At 51.7% G+C, this 15,267-nt stretch overlaps 1 protein-coding gene across 5 annotated transcripts in view; it reads right to left on the bottom strand.

Annotated features, from left to right (window-relative positions):
- The window catches only part of MIDEAS (mitotic deacetylase associated SANT domain protein), a 67,728-nt gene that overhangs the window by 38,501 nt on the left and 13,960 nt on the right, over positions 1–15,267 (bottom strand). Inside the window, exon 2 of one of the 5 annotated variants that reach the window (XM_068542944.1) lies at positions 6,034–6,148. The exons of 1 other annotated variant lie outside the window; for it this stretch is intronic. The gene's annotated coding sequence lies outside the window, so the exon portion shown is untranslated. Of the gene's footprint in view, positions 1–1,969; positions 2,043–2,459; positions 2,994–6,033; positions 6,149–15,267 lie in introns of those variants that run through there. 3 more of the 5 variants (XM_068542933.1, XM_068542965.1, XM_068542976.1) reach the window with 3 other exon arrangements.

Genomic DNA, 15,267 nt, shown 5'->3' with positions numbered 1-15,267 from the left:
TGTTTTGACCACCACATTACAGTACGTACACAAATGACTATATAAGGTGGAAATGAGTATTCAGAAGAAGGCTGAGGCTTCTCCAAAGAAGTGACATTTGAAACAGGATTAGAAGGATACGCAGGAATCTCCCAGCTACTTGTGGCCATCCCCATTCCACCAGGAGCAAGGTTTCCTTCTGGGAGACCCAACTGCAGGAGAGGGGCTATCAGTGCCAAAGATTCCTGGACTGGACCCACTCCCCTTCCAGGATACTCTGCTCCATGCGCACCCCCCTGCCAATCCTTCTCCCACTCAGGGGCCCAGAGGCCTTGGCTCCACTGGGCACCCCTTCCCTGAGTTCTGCAGCCACAGGAGGCCTTCAGCTGAAATCTGTAACTGCATATTGCCTTTTTGTTTCTCCATTTATTAAAAGCAGCAGCCCACAGGGCTAAACACTCAAGCTATTTTTAAATCCCACATTTAAAAGTTGAACTCTCATCCCCATGGGCACTCCAGGGCACCCTTTCCTAGGGTGGGGTGAGGGGCTGACAGAGCCAGGAGGAGTGTGGGTTCTTCCCGATGCTTGGAGAGACCACACTGGCAGTGGTCAGGTTGTCCCAGAGCAAGCTGCGTGGTTGGGGGGGGGGGGGTGGGAGGAACCCTCCAGGTTCTTCACCCCGCCTGGCCTCTGGGAGCTACTCAGACCAGAGTAACCTGCCAGAGGCCAATCCAATTAGAGTGGAGACTGGGCCAGAGCCATACAATGAGATGGTTTATCACAGTAACTGAGTGTTTACACCCCTATTATTCACTGTCCAGAGCCGTAGGAAAAAGCAGATCCACAAATTCCCAACCAGGGATGGTTTCTCCTTTCCCCTTCATCCTGAAGCCATCTAACAGCCTGTGAAAAGGGTGCATTTCTCTGATGTTAAAGCGGCACATGCACACCATCCCTAGGAGGTTCTGGAGCAAGACAAGTGGTTTCCTTCCCTTAGCCGGGGCCCCACAAGGGAGAAGAGGCTTCTCCTCAGAGCTGCATTTCTTCCACCTTCATCAGGCCTCCAGTCTCAATCCTGAAGCTGCAAGGCCAAGGAGGGGCCAGACCTCCAGGCTGCCACCAGGCCAGGCTCCCCCTGTTGGAGCAGGCCAGACCTTCCCTCCCTCCAGCCACAGCTGCCAACAGGGATCCCCTGCACACACGTGCCTAGGCAGCCTCCAGAGTCACCCAAGGCCTGCCAGCTCTCCCCCATCCCACTGTCCCCTGAGCGAGGCTGCACAGGCTGTCACACAGGTCCCAGGTGGGACGGTGGAAGCAGGAAGTAGCCACTAAAGTTGTGACCAACAAAGTTTTAAACGGGGGAGAGTAACTTCCCCTTTCATGCTTGCAGCAGCTCACTCTGGAGGCTGGGCTGCAATACCCAGGGGCTCCCACTTTAGAGTGGTAGGTATCTCCTCTAGGTCTGCCTTCCTGAGGCTTCCTTGGGGCTGAGGCTTGAAAGCGTCAGGCCCTTATCCAGAAGCCTGGTGGGGGCCCTAGAGGTGCAACTTGGTGGACACGCTCCTGGATGTGTGAGTTGTAAGGGGGGTATGACTACCGCCACCAAGCCGGCCTTACGCAGGCTCCAGAAAAAAAAACCCGGGCTCCCGAGTTCCGCACAGGCACCACCAAACGCAGCACAAGGTGAGGCGGCGGGAAAGCTCCGCAGGCCGCAGCTGCACGGGGCGTGAGGGGTTGGGCGAAGGATGACAGGTCTGAGGTGCGCCAGCAGCCGGCAGCACCAGGGTGCGCGGGGTGAGGCCGGTCCGCCCGCCCTAAACGCTCCAGCTTAGGCCTCAGCTGCACTGGCCCCGGTTCCCTGCCACCCCTGCACCTCTGTCCCCCAAACTCCGGGCGCGCGTGCAGTTTCCACGTCCGCTCTCGGGTGCACACGGGAAGGGGAAAGGGCTCCCGCACCAAGTTCCCGCAGCTCGCGAGACCCTCCCGTACCTCCCGGACCCAGGCTCGGTCACGCAAGCCGGTCCTGGTGGACACCACGTTTCGCTCAGGCGGAGGAGGAGCCGCCGCTACCGCCGCGGGCCCGGAGGCTTGGGAGGGTTTTCCTGCCGGGGCCGCGCCCGGGTGGGCGGGGGCCGCGCGCGAGCTGCGTAGCTGCACAAACACGGCGGGTTGGCGCTGCACAGGCACTTGCGGGCGGGGCGGGGTGGTGCGGGCCGCCGAGGGGGCGGGCGGCGGGGCGGCAAACGCACGTACACAAGCGCGCGCCCCCACCCCCGGCCGCTCCGGCAGCAGAAGTTGCCGCGCCGCGCCCCCCGTGGCTCCGCGCCCCCGCTCTGGGCCGCGCCTGCAGAGCTGCAGCCCGCGCGCCCAGCCGCCACTGCTTGCGCGCAGCCCGGGGTCCCTTGGCCGCCGCAGCCAGGGCGGGCTCTGCGCCGAGCCGCGTGCAGGCCTCGGCCGCCGGGCCAACAGCCCCACTTACCCTGCTCCTACCCGAGCTCCGGCATCGGCTGTCCCCTTTCCGCCGCGGGCCGCCGCCTTCGGTCGCCTCCCAGGCTCCAGCCGCCTGCACGCACTCCCGATTTTAAAAACAAACAGGCGCCGCCGCCTCCCCGCGGCGCTCGCAGAATTTCCGCCAGCTCGCGCCTCCCGAGGCCGGGAAGTTTGCTGGCAGGGCCCGGGCGGGACGCGCGGGCTGTCACCCCTCGCTCCCGGCACAGGAGCCTCGGCGCAACCCGCGCCCGTGGTGTCCGCCTCGCGGTCGCTCTCCCTCCCTTCGTGTCACCCCCCAGTCCTGCGATGCAGTGTCAGGATTGCACTGCTCTGACTCATCGGTTGAGCTCACAGCTTGAAAAAAAAGAAAGAGAGAGAGAGGGCGAGAGGCAACAGCGAAGGAGGAGGACTCTCTGGCGTGCTACAAAGGATTGCACAACTCGGGGCTGGGAGCGCGGAGCGCCCAGCGGCGGGCCGGCGCGCGCGGCACGGCGGCGAGCAAAAACCAGCTCTACCACTTCATCAGCACAACTGTCTCGGGTCTGCCTCTCAGCCAGCAGGCCCGGCGCCGCCCACTTCCTGCGACCAAATAAGGCCGGAGAAGGCGTCTTTAAACCTCCGGCGGCTGCCCAGGCTGGGGATTTCCAGCAGACCTCACCTCCACTCCCAAGTCAGTCGCCACCCTCCCCCAGACCAGGCCAGCGCCCCGGATGGCTTTGCTGGAACCAACAGGCCACGCGGCTCGTTCCTTTCACACCAAGGTCAGGACGAGACGGTGACGAAATGTTTGGAAACCCAGCGGGCCTGCCAGGAAAGTATGTGTGTGATGTTGGGGAGGACACAAGTCGCTTTCTTCCACAAAGAAAACTCTCGTTTTGGATACGGTAAAGCATGCTTAATCCTCTCCAAAGCACTTCATTAACAGTCTCCCCAAGCTTCACTTTTTGGCTTATCAGCATCCTAGTGGTGGTAAGGTTATTGAGAAACTGCTCCCAGCCCCTATGAAAGACCCATGTCTTGATTACTTGGGTGTGAAAAGCTCCTTGGTTTAATTCTAGCAGCTGAGGCCCAAGTTAGGCAGCTTTTGACTGCATGCCTATATTTCACCTACCTTCCCTACCATCCCCTGATGCCTCCTTAACTGGCGGGAAGATGGGAAACCTTTCTGCTACTCAGGAGGTTCTTGCTGGCCCCCACATACAATGAGGCTCCAGGGCCAGGAGAAAGTCCTGGGGAGGGAGCCCTTTTTTCCTAGTTCCTTTCATTTGTTTTTGTTTTTTCTTTTCCCCAAGGAGATGGGTCAGAAGGAGATTTTTCTTTGAAGGAAAAACCACTGAAGAATACACTGTGTCCTGGCAGCTGCTTTTCCCCTGTGGCCAGTCGTGAGAAGCAGGTGCATCCCTTGCTTTCTCAGGGGGAAGGGGAGGGGCAGCAGATTCTCATGTCCCTCTGAACCTGCAGGGCAAGGACCTTCCCCACCACGCCCCTCCCCCTGCCCCCAGTGGATGACAGAGATGACACTGGTACCTTCTGCCTAGAAACCTTCAGAACCCCACACTTGCTTCTAAGGGGCATGACCTTCCTGTCCTCTTCCATCCCTTCACTGGCGGGAGCACCTGTGTGCATCTGGCGCTCACACCTTACCCAGGAGGAAAAGGGCTTATCTGCACCATGGTATGACAGACATGTCACAGTAATGACAACTTAGTCTCATCTGCAAAATAAAGATAATTATGCCAGGGGACTGGACCGGATGACCTTTTAAAATTCCTTCCAGTTTAAAATCCACGATTCTGTGATTGTAAAAAATGAATGGAGGAGCCAGGGAAACAACCTCCAACAAAGAAAAGCCCAGGCTCTCGGATTTAGCATCTGCTCTGACAGTATTGTTCCTGACAATTCTCAAAGGATGTCCCCACACACAGCCTACTGAACAACCCTGTGTGTGAGAGAGTTTCATCCCGCTCATTTTATGGATGCAAACATTGAGGTTCAGAAAGGTTGAGTGACTTGCACAAGATCACAAAGCAAGCCAGTAGTCTGTCATCTCTCTGTTCCTCTTCCCATCTCCCCTAGAGGAAGGCAGTGAGCAATTGGGGGACTGGGACGCTCAGGCATGCTGGCCCCCAAGTAGAGGCTGGACTCTCAGGACTCCTGGCAGAGGTTCTGTGTAAAACCTTTTTGTTTTTTCCATTTGTCTGATTTTTTTCCTCCCCACTGACACCTCATCCAAGTGAGGGAAGCAAAAGCAAAGCCGCCTGGTCTGCAGTGCTCACTCCACTGCAAACCTGCAGCCATCCCGACCTCCCCCTTGGGCCTGGCCCCCAGAGCTGGCCTCGAGCCAGTCCAGAGCAAGTCCCCCGATAGCCAGTGTAGACAAGCCCAGGGATGTTCCCCACCAAGCAGAACCCTGGCTGGGGAGTACATTTCTAGAAGAGCCTGCCACCATGAAGCCAGAGCCTAGCCTCCAGGGAACAAGTGGGAGCCGCTCCAAAGGGCACTCCTCAGCCTTGTCCCGCCAGGACTTCCTCTCTGTCCTACGTCGGGATGCTGGGCCAGGCCCAGGAAGCAGCACAGGGAGCAGAGGTAGGTGGCAGGATGCATGAGAAACAGAAGTCAGTGACCTGGAACAGCCCTGCTCATCTTGGAGCAGCTCATGCTCACAAAGGAAGAGAGGGAGGAGAAATGGCATGTGCGTGTGTAGGGGAGGAGGGCCCAAGACTGTCCCAGATGGCCCCTGCCTGGCAGGAGAAGTCTCCCTCCCAAAGGCAGGCAGCTGAGGATGTATAAAGAAAGCTGCAGCTCTTCCAGGAAAGCCCTGGAGGTCAGTTTTGCTGCAGATATGACAGTGCAGAATCACTGACATGTGAAGTGAAAGTTTTGGTTTTAGAAGCTCCAGCCCTTCCTACAGAGGCAGCTAAGAAGGGTGCCCTTTGGGTAAGAAAAAAATAAAGGTGTTCCAGGGACCTTACCCATACAGCGGACTTTTCTCCACCAGCAAGCTTCTTTACAAACTGCAGAAAAGAGAGAGGTACAGAGCTCCACTTCCCAGGGAGTGCATCTGCTGAGAAACACTCCAGGAAGCAAAGCATCCTAGACAGGATTTCAAACTCTGGGTCCCAGTGACAGTAGAATATGGCATTAGAGATGCTTCCTAGAATGGCATCAGCTCTCTGGACTCCGCTCAGAGTGATCCCTCACTGCCCTGAGTGGTCATCATCAGCATCCACTTCTGGGACAACTTGAGACCATTAAGAAGCTTCCAAGGGTGAATTTTGTGGTATGTGAATTATATCCCAATAAAGCTGTTCTTAAGAGAAAAAAAAACAAAGCTTCCAAGGAAGCCAGGTTCTCACCACCCATCCACCTGCCTCTAACTTTCTGCTTCCATCATTCACGATTTAAAAGAGGAGTTTTCTTCACCCCAAACCCCATGCCTGCTTTCCTGTCCTTTTTCCATTGTCCTTTCTCTGTCAGGACTTTCCGTCGAGGCCAGCACACATGGTGTGTTTAAGTGAATAACCAACCTTTACAGGAATGTGGGGAATAGGGGGTACAAATACCTTTGAGGAAATCCCAAGTCCACAATGCTGGGTTCCTTATGTCCCTTATGTTCCTTGTGTCCCTGTTGTCATTTCCCTTTTCAGAATAAAGGTACTACTTCTAGGACCTCATTACCTACAGTTAAAACAGAAGAGAGACAAGGTTGTAGAAAGAACAGGGAACCAGGACTGAGTTTGGGTCCTGCCTAACTAAAGCCAACCCACTGTGTGATCTTAGGAAAGTTGACACTTACCTTCTCCAAGTCTTGCATTTTGGCTCCTTAGATGTACTGTAAGTATTTGCTACACAAACAATAAAAGAATGCCTGCTTTCTAGGGACTTTGGAGAATCACAAGGACAAGAAAACTGCTTTATCATGCTATGTACCTATAAGAGGTTACAATTTTTTTTTTTTTAATGTTTTACCCTATATCCCCTTCTCCCAAAACTAGCTTCTCCCTTTCAAAAACCTAGTCCAGTCAAGATTCTTTTTCCTCTGAAATGACCCCAGGTCCACCCCCATCAGCCTCAGGGTGACCCTATGCTGGGCTCTGCCCAGAGAGACTCTTTCCAACACTGACTCAATGTCCCATCCAGGTGTCTCTCCAAGGCTTCTGCCCAGTCCCTGCTCTTTGTGTCCTTCCCTCCAAGCTTTTCCACTGTGCGCCCACCCAGCCCGAATAGGGACGCTCCTTTGATGCCTGTGCCTTCTCTTCACCCCTTTTTTGCCACGTCCTTTCTGAGGGAGCAGGGAGCTCAAAACCCCAGCTGTGAAGTTAAGCCACCGTGTGCTGAGAAGTCCCTGCACTGTCTTCTCTTTTACCCGTGAAAACCCAGGGGGCCCTCCGCCTGAGTTCACGGTTACCTCACCTGTTCCGGGGCAGGGCCGTGCCTGCCACAGCAGCCTCCAGCTGTCCTCATCCCGTGGCCCTCCTACCCCCGCCTCCACCTCCCTCTCTCGCAGGCCTGGGCCAGGTTCTGAGTGCCTTTGTCAAGCCTGAGAGGGAACTTCTGCAGATGTCCCCAGTTGCTGCTGTCACTCTAGGAGAGACGTCTGGCTGGGGATAGGGAGAAGGACAAAACAGGTGTGGCCACCACGGAGGGTGGGCCGGCAGGGCCACGGGGACAGAAACACCCTTTCTTCACAGAACCAGAGCTGCCAGCTTCCCAAAGGCCTCGTTTCAGCACCGTCCCACGTCCCCTGCAGAACCAGCCCCAGAACAGACTCCTTCACGATCTGATTCCTGGAGCCCAGGCTCCCTACCTTGTGTTTGTGGGCCAGGAGGAACGGGCCCTCCGAGATCCAGGGTGTGCACTGGGCATGCTTTAAGGCATTATTTTTAAACGAAAACAAATACAAATGATGCGCCTTGGACTAGAAGCCAAAATTCATATTCATGGGAATGTCCAGGTTAAGCGCACAAGCTGAGACCTGAGTCCAATTCTTGGCTCACACTAGCTTGATGACCTTGAGCAAGTTTCTTAACCACCTGGTTTTCTCATGTGCAAGATGGGGATGATAAGAGCTTAAAACAGTGCCTGGCGTACATTAAGTCTTCCTAAGTATTGACTCCCATTTTTTCTCATCTCCTAACTGATCTTCTAGTCTTGCACACCTATCACCCACACTGCCATCAGAGTGATCACATCCCTTTTCAAGACCTCCCATCATCTACTGCAAAAAGTTGAGACTGTTAGCCAGACTGTTAGGCACTTGCAGTTCTGGAATGATCTGGCTCTGCCCTACTTCCCAGTCCCAGGCCCACATAGCCTAACAACCTGAAGTTCCCCAAGATGCCTGCTTTCTCACACATGCTCCTCCTCCCCCCACTTTCATCCATAGGTAAACCCGCCATACCCTGGTCCTGACTTAAGCTTAATGGCAGCTCTTCCAGGAAGCCTTCCTTGACTCCTCCAAGCAGAGCACGGCCACTGCAGTGTACACTGCTGGAGCCCTCCCAGAGCCCCTTAATCAGGTTGGTGCACTGTGAGTGCAGCTACTGCGAGTATTGACTCCCAGCTACTGTGAGTGTTGACTGCTAAGGGCTCACAGCTGCCCCCTTCTCAAAGGGAGCCTTTGCTAAGAGAGCACTGCAGCCAATGATTGACAAGGGGGGGAGGGGGGGAGAGGAGTGGGTCCAAAAGAAAGGTGGGATCAAATCTGTGGTGATGCAGTTCCTATTGCAGGGCTCCCTGTGGTATCTGGCTGAAGCTAGCTCCAGCTGCAACACGTCCCTCCTTGCTTAGCTTCTTCCCCAGCCCAAATCTGCTTCCCTCACTTCCTGCCTCCTGGGAGAACTTAAATCAATCCCAGGCACCCTGAACTGTCTTGGTCTCTGTCCCTAAGGATCAGACCAGCCACTCTCTCTCCTAACTCCCATGGCACGGCCTGTTTATCTTCACTCCATCCCCTACACCTTGCTCTACAGCTGCTTCCTGCACCATCTCCCTACTAGGTTCAGAGCTTCTGAAGGGCACAGCCTAGATCTTAGTCACCTTGTATCCCTGGTGCCTATGCGGTGCCTGCACATGCTGGGTGCTTAGTAAGTGCTTGTTGATAAATGCACAAATAACATTTGTGGAATTCTGAGGTAGGCAATAAAATGTAAGTATTATTATCACTACTTTTATTACTATTCTGTTTCTTCCATTCTAAGATGCACATTTCCCCCCATTTTAATATCTCTGAATATTAAAGGATGCATCTTACAATTGATAGCACATCAAGGTTTAATTAGCAGCATTTTCTTTTTCATAGTTGTAAATAAAATAATGGTCTTTTATAATCACTGGCTTCTTAGGTTCAGTGGTGTATGGTATTATTATTATTTTTGGCCATGCCACACAGCTTGTGGGATCTTAGTTCCCCGACCAGGGATCAAACCAAGGCCCCGGCAGTGAAAGCACTGGGTCTGGGTCCTAACCACTGGACCGCCAGGGAATTCCCTGTATGGTGGTACTACTACTACTACTACTACTACTACTACTACTACTACTACTACTACTACTACTACTACTACTACTACTACTACTACTGAGACTGGATCTCCTGGATTCTGCGGACTGCAAGGCAAAGTCCACAGAGCTAAGTCCCCATTACCTGAGCTCAGTAGCTGTCAGGCAAGCTCTCATAAAGTGACCTGCATTTGCCCAGGGACCAGAAGGACCCCTGTGTCCAAACACCTCTGGAAATTCCCATGAAAGCAGGCCAATGTGATGTGGAACAAGCTCTGGACTGGGAGTCAGGAAAGCAACGTTCTAAGCCTAGTTCTTCCTCTAATTTTCTGGATGACCCCACGCGGGACTTATCAACACATTTACTGAGCACCTACTGAATGCTTGACATGATGCAAGCCCAGTGGGTTCACCCAGAGCCCTGAGAGGAAGCCATTATCCTCATTTTATAGATAAGGAAGCTGAGGTTCAGAAAGGTTAAACAGCTCTTCCAAGGTCAGACAGATGGTATTTGACCGCTGGGCTCTCTGAGTCCTTCTCTCGGCTATATGAGGATACCTCCCTGGGCCTGTATTTTCCCAGAAAAAAGGTCAAATAATGAGGCGTCACAGATTGGAGGCTCACAAGCCATTCTCATTCCCAGATACACTGTATCTGACCCATCTCATGTATTTTGTTTTAATTGAATTAAATTGATTTTCAACATTTATTTAAATCAGGAGGTTTAAGCTAAAAATCGGGATTTCTGGTTTGTCATGAAAAAAATTGGAACACTGGCCACATTGGGCCCTCCTTCTCGCAGGTGGAGCTAAGTAGCAGCACAAGGGGAGTGGCGTCGGGGGGAATGGCACTGTGATGGGACGCACACATTCCAACTTTCCACAGATTCCACCCCTTCCTAGGCCACGGGTCACTATTGTTTATCATCTCATTTGTGCTGTTTTCTTGCACCCAGCCAGCCTCTGTTATTGAGATCCCCCCTGTTCCCTACAGGCCTTTGAGTGGGTGACCCTTAGACCAGATGAACTCCTGTGCCCTCTCCAGCCCTCACAGCCTGTGGCTCCTCCCAGAATCTCCCAGCGCGGCCTCCCTCCAAGGAGGTCACTTCATGAACCTATTTCAGAACCACTCAGGCAAGCCCCTGCCTGGCACCTTTGCCTCCATCACAGGGCCCCCACTGTTGGTCCCTCCCAGCCCCAGCCGGCCCCACCCAGAGCATCAGTTCCAGCCAGTTCCCAGGGCTGCAGGCGGTGGAGGGAATGGCTGAGGTGGTGAACCAGGCCGGTGTGGAGAAGCGCTAGCCCAGCTCAAGGGGCGGGGCCCCACCCAGGGAGGGTGGGAGGAAGGCAGGACTTTGTACTTCCCAACAGGAAAGTGGTTCAAGGAGATACATGTACGTGGGGAGGCTCCGCAGTCACAGAAGATGAGCACCGTTTGACACATAAGGAAGGACAGGAAGTAAATCATCAGGAGGAAAAAGGTACAGTCTCAGCAGCAATTTAAGATATGCAGATTAGAACACCATTAAGGGCCCATTATGGCCAGAGTCAACATGAAAATAAGTAAAGAAATTAAACAAGAAAGCTGTTGGCAGGGTCATCAGGAAACAGCTGCACATACATAAACTGCTCAAATCTTTCTAGAATGTGATTTGCATTGTGTTGCAAGAGTTTAAGACTCGATCAGGTAATTATGGTCAGGGAACCAGATCCCATGAAAACAACTTAAAATAGCACCACCAAGGAGTTTTTATAAAAGATGCTCATAGCACCTATATATATAGACACCCCCCCAAATGGAACTCCATTCAGATTACAGAATGGTATGTTAACAGAATGAAATAGGAAAGGACTGACACATGGAAACAATCTGATGAAACCATTTGATGAACTCATGTTAAGGGACAAAATCGGTACAAAAAATAGTAGTAGAGGTGGACTTATCAACTATGTTAAAACTTCCATAGGAACATTAGCAGCAATCAGGAGAGAATTCTGAACAATGCAAATTGCTAAGGTGTAATGTTTATTATGTTAAGTTGATCAAGATGGTTTAAATAATGATGATGATGATGATGATGATGATGATGATGATACAGACGATGTAAAGGCCTTTGAACAGGATTTCCTCATAATAAAAACACCCCAGCCCTGGTCCCAGGCGCAGGTAGGCCCAGGGCCCTGGCTTGATGAGGAAGGAAGAAGGAATGTAAACTGGGAGAGGAGGGGTTATGACTGTAGGTAGGGGGAGGGCCCCAGAGCTTCCCTTGTCAGAAGGGCTCTGAAAGACACCTCCACCAAAAGAAACAAAGTTACACAAATAAACCCACACCATTTATTTATTTGTAATAAATACAAATACCATTTGTATTTATTACACAAATAAACCCACACCATTTAACCTCCAAAGTCCTGGGTGCTAACTCTTACTGCTGCATTTGCGCTCTCAATTTTACTAATACCTTATTTCAGCAACTTCGTAGGTGACACTAGGGCTCTTTGTGGGCTAGCCTAGGAACCCAACTACCATTTATAGCATTGTTTCTATGGAAATGTGTTTCAAGCTTCAAGAAACTGAGCTGCTGACAACCCTGGGGCACGCACGTGGTCTATAAATTAGGGAACTGAGACGAGCAGTTATTGCTGGGTCCTGGGCTCAGGAAGACAGCATGTTACTTAGACTCTGTGTCAGTTAATACACCACCAGCAATGATCCCGTTGGAGCTGGCTGGTGGTCACTGTAGAGGGTGGGGATGGGACCACGGCATCTAGGAATGAACACGATATTCTAGGGAAGCACATGGATATTCCCCACCCCTGCCTCCAAACCCACGCACAAGCCTGCGTGTCATGGAAGACATGAAACTGGCCTGAGTACCCTTCATGAGTATCCAAGCAAGCCCTGTGCCCAACACGCTCTCCAGTTTCTCTCTGACTCTGGCAAACCGCCAGCCACAAGGCCCTATTTCAGTCTGATCATGGAACAACAAACTCCAAATCTTTGACAGTTCTGGAATTTGGCTTTAGCGGATATGTGCTTGCGATAACCCATCTCCCCACACGTTCTGTTGCGGTGGCTTCTGTGTTAGCAGGCTGCAACCTGCCCGCTCGAGGTCTGCCCAGGGCTCTCCAGCTCCACCCACTTCAGGACGCCAAGCAACACAAGGAGTCTCCATTTCCTGCCTTGGACTGTGCTAGTCACAGGGAAAGAATGATCATGGGCCCTCCAACAGACACTCCACGTGACAAGAAAGTTCCCCACTAAGAAGAAAAGGCTACACACAGGGAGGCAACCCAAAGGGGGAGTGATGGGTGAGACAGCCGTGTACTAGGTGTCCCAAGGTTCTGAGATGCCAGAGATACAAGGTGGTCAGAAGGCGGTCAGAAGACAGTCAGCTGCTCAGCCACAGGCCACACCTGCAGCTGCAAGTCCCAGCAGAGCTCATGGCAAGATGGGGAGGGGTCAGAGGGCCCTGCAGGCCAAGCCAGAGGTAGGCTGGATGAATGTGGAGGGCTTCATGAGGCTGGCTAAAGGGCAACTCTAAGTTTCAATACTATAATGAATCTGTGCAACACTGTGCAGGAGGTCATTTTGCAAAGCACACCCTCTCACCTGCCTGTGTGAACTGCAGAAGAGAGAATCTGCCTCCCGCTGCGGCTGGGCCAGCAGGACCGGGCAGCCTCGAGGTGAGTGGGCGGCTTAGAGCCAGAGCCTCAGGGCCACAGGTACTCACTGGGCTGGTTCCCCAGAAACCCAGGTGCAAACAATCATCTGGGGCTCTGAGGCCACTTGGGGGTCGCCTGCACCAGGCCGAGTCCACTGGGAGCCCTGAAGTTATGTAGTTAGCCAGCCTATGAAGTCAGGCTCAGCCAATCTGAACTCTCCAGCCCCTGCAGTGCAGGGGGCTGATAAGACACAGCAGTTCCTTCTTTCAGGTGGTAACAGATGGGAGGCTTGGAATTCCTCCCCCTGGCCTCCTTCCCACCCAGATCCAAAGATGTTGATAAGTTAAGGTCCTTTTTTTAAAAAAGTATATAATATGTAAGTATATACATGTATTTATTATATAAGTATAGTATATATTAAAGTATACTAATATATAATAGAAATGTTATAAAGGTATAATATATTCAAGTATATTAATATATATAATATATTAAAGTATTATATAAAAGTATATATATAAAGCAATTTCAAACACACAAATACTCCACTCATAACCACTTCACCTAAATCTTGTATTTACCTTATGCCAATTTATACCATAGCCAATGTAATCAGTTTGTATGCACTCACCAAGTGTATGTGCAATTTGCCTGTTAAAACAGAAGCCACTTTTTCACCAAAATTCTTCGGCACTTTCGCATGAATTAATATCATCTTCATATTAATCTAACAGTGGCACAATATTCCACTGAGTCTAGGTATCACCAATTATATAGCCATGTGGAACACTCAGGCTGTTTACAGTTTTTTGCTATTTTAAACAACGTTGCTATAAATATCTTTGTGGGTATAGCTCTTTTCCTTTCTAGAATTGTTTCCTTAGAATAAATTCCCAAGAGTAATACTAGTACGTAAAAGGAAATTAACATTTTTTATAGCTTCAAGTTCTACATTTAAAAAAATATATTGGGGGGCTTCCCTGGTGGCGCAGTGGTTGAGAATCTGCCTGCCAGTGCAGGGGACACGGGTTCGAGCCCTGGTCTGGGAAGATCCCACATGCCGCGAAGCAACTAGGCCCGTGAGCCACAGTTACTGAGCCTGCGCGTCTGGAGCCTGTGCTCCGCAACAAGAGAGGCTGCGATAATGAGAGGCCCGCGCACCGCGATGAAGAGTGGCCCCCACTTGCCGCAACTAGAGAAAGCCCTCGCACAGAAAGGAAGACCCAACACAGCCATAAATTAAAAAAAAAAAAAAAAAAAATATATATATATATATATATATATATATATATATATATATATATATATATATATATATATGGGCTTCCCTGGTGGCGCAGTGGTTAAGAATCCGCCTGCCATTGCAGGGGACATGGGTTCGAGCCCTGGTCCGGGAAGATCCCACATGCCGCGGAGCAACTAAGCCCGTGAGCCACAACTACTGAGCCTGCGAGCCACAACTACTGAAGCCCGTGTGCCACAACTACTGAAGCCCGTGCACCTAGAGCCTGTGCTCTGCAACAAGAGAAGCCACCACAATGAGAAGCCTGCGCCCCGCAACAAAGAGTAGCCCCCGCTCACTGCAACTAGAGAAAGCCCGCGTGCAGCAGCGAAGACCCAATGCAGCCAAAAATTAAATAAATGAATAAATAAATAAATTTATTAAAAAAAAAATATGTATATTGTTCTATGTGAGTTACCTGGACTATCTTTTTCCAAAGTAGTTTTCCTGACACTTCCCAATCCTACCAAGCAAGGTAGGATGGCTCGGAGGTAGCTCCATTGATTTGCTGGGGAGGGATGAGGAAGGAGGACAGAGATGGGAGTAGGAAGGTGGAGGACTGAGTTGGACAGGAGGAGGGAGCAGGCCCCCTGGAGGCAGAAACAAAGGCAGATCCCTCCCAAAACGGGCCAACACCTCCCTAGGACATCAAACCCACCCCACCACTCAAGTTTCCTCTGAGTTGATCTTCCAAGGGCCAAGAACAAAGACACACTTCAAGGGGTTCCTAAAAGAGATCTTAGAAATACGATGTGATTCCAGGTATGGAAACGTATTTTGCAAACAACAGAGGCCATGCACTCACCAGCAGTCAAGCAGGCCCATGCATGTGTGGGTTCAACTTTGAGAAAGAAAATCTCTTAAGAAAGAAAGTCCACCTCATCAGGTATGGTGGGAAATATGCTCCTCCACGGCTCTCTCTAGGTGGCATGCAGACCGCGGATAACTATTCCACACCAGGAAGGCTCTTGTGAGGTAACACAGGTCCCACTGTGAGGCACCATAAAGACACCGTCTGCCAGGCTCCGTTCACAGGCTTGGGGAATTTCTGAGCAGGAAAGAACCACATGTGGTGTAAGTGTCTCATTGTATAGACAAACTGAGACCCCAAGTGCCTGCTCTGGGGCTCCTGCTGCATCCTGCAGTCATTGTCAGGTGGGTGCTCCTCTTCCTCCGACAGAAAGAGCCACAGCCTGTCCTGACGGTCACTTGGCTGAACAGCGCTTTCCATTTTAGAGCCTCAGTGCGTCCTGTCATGGTGTGCTGACTCGTTCTCCCTAGTTCCTTCTCCATGCAAAGCCAGCAGACAGTGCCAGGCATGGACACTAAGGGGTCCTCCAAGGGCAGCTGGT

The sequence above is a fragment of the Eschrichtius robustus genome, chromosome 1, assembly GCF_028021215.1.
Source record: "Eschrichtius robustus isolate mEscRob2 chromosome 1, mEscRob2.pri, whole genome shotgun sequence".
NCBI classification, from domain to species: domain Eukaryota; kingdom Metazoa; phylum Chordata; class Mammalia; order Artiodactyla; family Eschrichtiidae; genus Eschrichtius; species Eschrichtius robustus.
The sequence above is the reverse complement of the archived record's forward strand: the minus strand, read 5'-3'. Positions and strand labels throughout refer to the sequence as shown.